Below are 7,551 nucleotides of genomic sequence, written 5' to 3'. Positions count from 1 at the left end.
CGGCACACTCGCTTTAGTCCAGCCTCTAACAGTTAGCTAGCTAGCATCACGGCCAATATTGGTTTGAGAGTATTTTATTTAGTGGAGAACTTTGCAGCAGTATTTTATTTCTTATTCTTTTTTTATTTTATATCTTTTTTATTTATTAGCCTAACGTTATATTTTATTAAAAAGTGTGTTTAAAAAAAGTGTAAACAAATTGATAAAAAAAAGTTTATAGTAAACAACCAGCAGTTTAATGTTTTGCATTTCTTTCCCTTACTGTACCGAAAATGAACCGAACCGTGACTTTAAAACCGAGTGATTTTTGCGTACTGTTACACCCCTACTGTGCACACCTTATCTGAGGTGAATAAACAGAAATTACCTTAAAATTGACATGACAGCACATCAAATACAATAAAATACAGATCCAAATGGACAACTTAGAAAGGGTTTTGATTTTTGTATGATAACTTTAATTTTTCATAGCAAGGTTGACATTTGCGTGGAATTGCTCATATGACTTATTTAAGAAGAGAAGGGGTTTACTCATACATTTTTCAGTAAACTAATAATAAGCATTTTAAAGGACATCTCTTAGGACTCAAATGACTTTACCTTTAATTTCAATCAACAGGGTTCTCCAAAAAGATAGAACAAGGTTTTCTGTGTTCCTTTTGGAAGAACCTGGCAGATTCAGTTCAGGCTCCATCAATGAAGAGAAGCTGCAGTAAGTGAACTGTTGAGGTTGATGCCACATAACTGTTGAAAAGGAAGTTGGATTTTCCTGCATTGCCTCCAGAACCCCCAGGGTTTTCAAACCTTCTTTTAATCTGATGAGTCATAATCAAAGAATTACCAACTTGAGTACAATCCATAGTCAAGTGATTGCACCTAATTTTAAATATGCAGTTATTTAATTAATTTAATATACACTAACATAATTACAAATGATAAAATGCATTGTAAAATATAATCCACAATATGAATACTGTCCAGGAATGCACACCTTTCAAATGCAGACCGGTTGCGGCCAAGACAGTACCAGTGTGCAGTGTCTAAGGCTACCAGTGTCTACCTTCCTGGCTGTTTGATGGTCCTTGATAACTGCAAAAGTCCCAGCCATTCTATGATGGACTTTATATTTGTGAAAGCATCATAATCCCCGGAAGCCAACTATGACAAGGAAGCAACAGATTATTAAGAGAATATTTAAAGGATTAAAAGTGATTAAATAATAATTTAAAGGATAATTTTGTACTAAAAACGTACTCTTTGCAAGTTGCATCGGATCTGTAACGTCTTCAACAGCAATGACTGTGCCCTCAGGGTCAGTTGTCAGTGCTTTGAAGAGGCTTGGTGAAATAAACTGGGGTCCTGGTCCCCCATGCACAACGGAAAGGGCAATGGCAACACCAGAAAAAAAGTAATCATCATTCTGCATGGCTGAAAAACAATTAGGCTATTTAAGACAGATTATTGAATACTGATTATCATTGATTCTAAACAAATTTCAAGACTTATTAAAATATATGTGAATGTGTCAGTGGCAGTGCATGTTTATTCAGTTAAATCCAGTACTTACATTTGCTGTTGGAATTCAGGGGTCTGTTTCAAAAAAACAAAACATCAATTTAGTGGATCACTTATCAAGTAACTGCAGCACTATTAGGATTGTGATGATACAGGGGTTTCATACCTATAGTGGCCTCCAGGTCTTCGGGGCTCCACAGCGCTGTGGCCTCTGATGTATCTGCCACCAGCGCATCAAAAATCGGAAAGAGTTCTTCTGAAAAACAAACCATCAATTTGGTTATTAATAATCATTAATTAATTTTACAGACTATTAGGATTGATGATAAACGGAATCATACCAACAATTTTCATGACCTCCCTTCATCGTCCGTCTGGACCGATGTCACACAAGGTAAGACCGTGACCCACACCAGAGCCGGTCGGTCTCCCGACTGAGGCTCCGGGGACCCGGCCTCGTCCCAGGAGCCATCAGGTGGGGCCTCGGCTTGGGAGAAGTCGTGGGCCATGGGGATGGCTGGCTTGCTGTCCCACAGCAGCTGCAGCTTCCCCACGGTCACCGACTTCTCCAACGCCCGCGTTGCCCTTGACTTCGAGCGGGTCTGAAACATAAAAAAACAACATCATTGCATTGACAGCTGTATCATACACTGATTTAAAACAACGGGTCAAACACCATCTTGTCAGTTTTAACACCGACTTACTGTCAAATCCCGGTGCCCTTTCAGCAGATGTTTCTCCGGGTATTTGACAACCTTGGTTGATATTTGAATTTGAACGTGGTTAATATTGCCCGTTGCTTGAGGTCGATCATGCTGTGTATCTCGTAGCTCGACTGGTCCCATTTCTGCTGCAGGAACCGGCTAGCTGCAGGTTTCAGCGGATGGTCAGACTTGTGTATCTTCTTTCCTTGATCTCAGAGTTTGTTATACAAATAACCTGCAAGTTTACAACTCAAACCTTCCTTGTTATTCCACAGACTGCTTTTATGCAAACCAAGGCTAGAAATCGACAGTGGAGTTTTAAACAGTGGAGGCTTGTGTCGTCACAGGGCAAGCTGTAGACCGCCTTTGCAGGAGAACATCAATGCCACAATGTCAAATCCCGGTGCCCTTTCAGCAGATGTTTCTCCGGGTATTTGACAACCTTGCCGCAGAGCGGACAAGCCACATTTAGCAGCATGACACTGTGGCGGGCATATTTGGTCAATATTGCCCGTTGCTCGAGGTTGAGCACGCTGTGGGCGTCCCTCATGTGTTTCCCAATGTAGACCAGCCTGACCGAGCACATTGGACACTGCACGGCTATACAAAAGATGTGTAAAAAAAATCCAAACATACAGTGCGTGACACAAAATGACATAATGTGTAATAAACCATTTGTAACATTTTGTGATGGCATAAGCAGCTACAATCAATACATCGATCAACTTACCCTCTCTTTACCTCCTCACCATTATCTTTAAAGAATAAAAAACATGAGTCAGATTCTGACAATTTTAAAGCTGCAGTAGGGAGTTTTTAGAAAACGTTGACTTAGCCTGAAAATTTGAACAAGCACAACTTACAGGTCACTCCCCCTTGCTCTCTGCTGCACTACAGCCCTCCCTCCTCAGCTCCTCCGTGAACGCGCAGGCTAGTAAGCAGGACCGATGATGGCGAATAAACAGTTATGGCACATTCACTGGTAGGGGCGAAACATCAACAATATGCTTTACATTGACTATGGCCTGCCCATACTTTGACTACAAACTTGGTCCTCAAATCATTACGTATTTTGCAATACATGTAATGTAACTTTATAACGTTGCACTCTTTCTATAAGTTATATAGCTAAGATAATATAACAGTAACTAACGTTACAGTATGTAATTATTCCAGCGATATGTTGCTAGAAGGTTTGCTAGTACATTATTTCAGCAACATGACAAGCCAGTGAATTAGCAGGTTTCAATTGTTGCTTTGCACAGTGCGTAGCATTTTATCTGTATGTTATGCGGCTAGAGTATTGACACCGAGTCAATGGGCTCCGATGAGGAATTCACCCCCACGGCGTGTAGTTCTTATAAAATGAAACGAATCAAGCAGGGATACTTGTCAAGCAGAAATATGGCTAACTCTGCATCGGTTTTTAATCCTCTCAGGACACGTAACGTTTGCTCCCTCCACCTCTGAAAAGCCGCTCCGATGTTTACCTTAGTTTTATTTCGGCTCTGTCTAATTCTTTCTAATTCGCTTGTTTATCGTCATCGGTCTTTTTCCGTTTACCCGTCTTTGTTGTAGGAGTAGGTGCCACTCGAGAAATTGGCAGTTTTGGTTGTCCAACATTAGCACAGCTGCGGCACACCGGCAATCTTGATTTTGAACGGTACGCGCTGTGCAAGAGAGGGGTGTGATCAGCGCGTACACAAGCTTGATTGACACTGCTAAGACGTTCCTCCTGGCTCTGATTGGTTGTTTCTGACGGGAGCGGTGCATTTCTGCAAATGGCAATAGGACCACTGGGAGGAGCCAGAGGAGCTTGCTTTTTTCACAGATTATCTGTCTCATATTCTACTGTCAGGACATAATGACAGTTTTAACAAATATGTAAAAAATATATTTTTTCAAATATTACCTACTGAAGCTTTAAATAGGGACTTCATTCATGTAAAAAAAAAAAAAAAAAGTTAGCCCTTCCGGGACCTTGACATTATAGATGACACCCAGGATTGATCAATTTATACCCGAAAATATATATGCACAGTTTATATTACCAAATCATTGCACAATAACATTGTATGAGCAGTGTGTACTGCGAAGAAACCGGACAGGCCGAAAATTTTACATAGATACAATTTATAATAACACTTAACTACATAAATTAAGATTGATATGTTAGAGAATCTCACCTTGACAGTCTTGAAGTCTGTGTGAATGATCATCTCTACAAAATGGGGGTTTCTATACTGCATTTTTTTCGAACCAATAGCAGCCCTCGTTAATTACCATGGCAACGTTCACGTCAACGTTCGGTTGCCAGTCTCAACCGACTGGGCTAAGGTTGTCCAATCACCTGTCTTTTTGAGCTCACTGTCAGATCGATGGGCAAGGGTCGACTCGTATTTCACATTTAATATAAATTTTTATTGACCAAACCACGTTTTCTGTACTAATTACTAGGGCTGACTTCTAATAGAATTCGACGATTCGATTCGGAGAGGTCTGATTCGACTATGAACCTCATGGTCGAATAGTAGGGAAGTGTTATCAGAGCCGCTGCTAGCCATTTTGGTGCCCTAAGCATAATTGCATAATTTATTTATGATGCCCCCTACTACCCCGAGAAACTTCGTCTTCATGAGGAACACGCGCGTGGACTTGCTCTCTCTCCCTCTCTCTCCCTCTCTGCCGTGCACGCGCTACGCGGTTTGGAGCTCAGTGTCTGTCTCGCGGGCGCGCTCGCTGTAGATTCGGGAGATTTTAACTAGGCTACTTCGCGGGCAACAGTGAGCCGCTATCAATATGCGGGAGACTCCCAGAACTTCCTTTGGGATGTCTGTATTTCTATACTGAAATAATATCGGCATTATAATTATTGATTTTTCATTAGGCTATTTTTTTGGTGCCCCCTCACCTCAGCCTGGTGCGCACAGCGTTATGTAACCAATGAGCAGCAGCACACTACATGCCTGTAACGTACGGACCGCATTTGTTAGCATTTACGGATTTATTGGCTCACAATGGCTTCTAAAAAAATCATCAAAAGTGTGGGAGAAGGTTAAAGATGACCCAAAGAAAGTTAAGTGCAAGCTGAAGCTTTTTTTTTTTTTTTTTTTTTTTGCTGCATGTGCACTTTCTGAAGCCCATTCGATTATAACTTATATTAGGCCTATGTTTATTTTCGTTGTTGTGTAATTGTTTTTATTTATTTAGGCAGGCTTATTGTATTTTGAAAAATGTTTATGACATTTTGGACTAGTGCCAGGCTGTTGCGCTAAGTTTAATTTTATTTATTTATTTTATCCCGATTCCCGAGTGTGAACTGTGAATTAAAAGCCAAGAAATAGGTTCCTAATTGAGAGATAAAGGCATGTTTTGGCACGTTGTTGTTTTTTAATCCAATTTGTTCCTATTTTATGTGAACTTTTCTGATGTTTGATATATGTGTGATAGGTTTTGTTCATCTGGCTTTAAATTAATAAAAGGTATTTGTTACACACCATGTTTTTCTTTTAGTTTTTCTTTAGCTCTTTTGTTTGACATGGAAAAAAATCTAGCTGCTATCAAAAAAAAAGAAAAAAAAAAGTTCGACTATCAGTCGACTACGGCAAAATCTAACGAATCAGATTCGACTATGAAAATCCTTAGTCGAAAACAGCCCTACTAATTACACACAACCGAACCCATTCATCTAACTTTCAAGTGATTTCAGTGTGTTTTTTTTGTTTTGTTTTTTTTGCACACACTGTTGCGTCAGGACCACCCGATCGACGTACCGAAATGGCCCGGGCCCAGGATTGATCACCCAAAAGTCAAATTCATAAAAAACTTTATAAAATAAAAAAAAGGGCCTAAATCAAAACAAAAACGTAGTTTCAAAATCTATGGGGAAATTGGGGAAGAGATCGTCTGAAAAACAAAATATCAATTTGGATCACTTATCAAGTAACTGCAGCACTATTAGGAATTGTGATGATAAATGGACTCTTACCACTTCAGGTCTGCACAGCGCTGTGGCCCCGACTGGTGGCAATTCTGCAAAGCTGGGAGGCTGTTCTTCTGAAAAACAAACCATCAATTTAGTAGACCACTTATTGATTTCCTGCAGCACTATTTGGATTGTGATGATACAGGGGTTTCATACCTATAGCGGCCTCCAGGTCATCAGGGCTCCACAGCGCTGTGGCCTCTGCTGCCGCCAGCTCATTAAAAATCGGAAAGAGATCGTCTGAAAAACAAAACATCAATTTAGTTATTAATAATCATGAATTCATTTTAGTGACTATTAGGATTATTGTTAAACTGTCATGATTCTGCCTTAGTGTCCTTGATTTTCCCTGATTGTAAGGCAGGATCATGACAGAATCATGTTTTGTGTACAAGCGCATGGCCAATTGTTTGGGTCATGTGCTTGTGTTGTCTCGTTACGTACCCCGCCCCCTTGTTATCCTCGTCTTGTGATTATTGTCTAGTCAGTTTCACCTGTCTTCGTCATTAGTGTTCCTTATATAATCCCCATGTGTTTGCTGTCCTGTGTCGCTTCATTGTGATTCTTTCCTGTGTCTACTTACCTGTGAATACCTTGTGAGAGTCTTGTCTAGTAAGTGCCTTATCCTGATCCTGTTGTTAGTTTACTGTCAAGTTTGTCTAGTGTGTATCAAGTTTAGTCATCCCTTGTCAGTCTTGCCCTCGTTTTACCCCCTCGTGGGTTTTGTTTCCCCCTGTTTTTCTGTTATATTAAACGTTGTGTGAGTTCATACTGTCTGCGATTGGGTTCATCCTTCCACCTCATAACATAAACGGAATTTAAAACAATAATATGCGCCGCCACCTCCTCAAGGCAGCGCTCAGGAGCTTCTGGGCTACTTTGTTCGGCGACTTCAGCGGAGACAGCCGAACAACAGGGTACTTTAGGATAAGATTCTTTGGGACGAACACCCTGTGCTGCTGCCGCCGCTTCGCCAGACTGGGATCCTCCTGCAAAGAGCGAGAAAGGAAAAGAGTCAGCGAACACGTCCACCCGTCAGACAAACGGTTAAACGGACCCACCAAAAGATGAAAGTTGGCTTGGCTTTGGAGTTATGCCACGTTATGTGTTTATGCATTTTTTTATTTATCAAAAAAGACAAGACAAATGGAATTTTCAAAACATTTTACTATGAAAAAATTTATTACCATCCACAGTCACTGGTCTAATCATGAACGAGGGTTAGGAAACGCTTGTTCAAATAGCATATTCTGTCATGGTAATCTATAAATGGCTCGTATAGGAACTGTTGTGAGATGCACACAGAGTGACTTTCGATTGCATGTGAAAAGATGGATGCTAAAGTTT

At 40.5% G+C, this 7,551-nt stretch overlaps 1 long non-coding RNA gene across 1 annotated transcript; it reads right to left on the bottom strand.

Moving 5' to 3' along the window:
- Positions 1 to 501: 501 nt before the first annotated feature.
- On the bottom strand, positions 502 to 2,111 carry LOC307004267. The gene is made up of 6 exons (XR_013798962.1): positions 1,857 to 2,111; positions 1,682 to 1,771; positions 1,568 to 1,590; positions 1,255 to 1,428; positions 992 to 1,158; positions 502 to 815 (listed from the first exon to the last, which is right to left on the bottom strand). It is a non-coding gene; the product is annotated as an uncharacterized lncRNA (long non-coding RNA).
- Between the last annotated feature and the right edge of the window lie 5,440 nt (positions 2,112 to 7,551).

The sequence above is a fragment of the Phoxinus phoxinus genome, assembly GCF_949152265.1.
Source record: "Phoxinus phoxinus genome assembly, chromosome: 9".
Taxonomy (NCBI): domain Eukaryota; kingdom Metazoa; phylum Chordata; class Actinopteri; order Cypriniformes; family Leuciscidae; genus Phoxinus; species Phoxinus phoxinus.
Note: the sequence above shows the minus strand (reverse complement) of the source record. Positions and strands in the feature narration are given on the sequence as shown.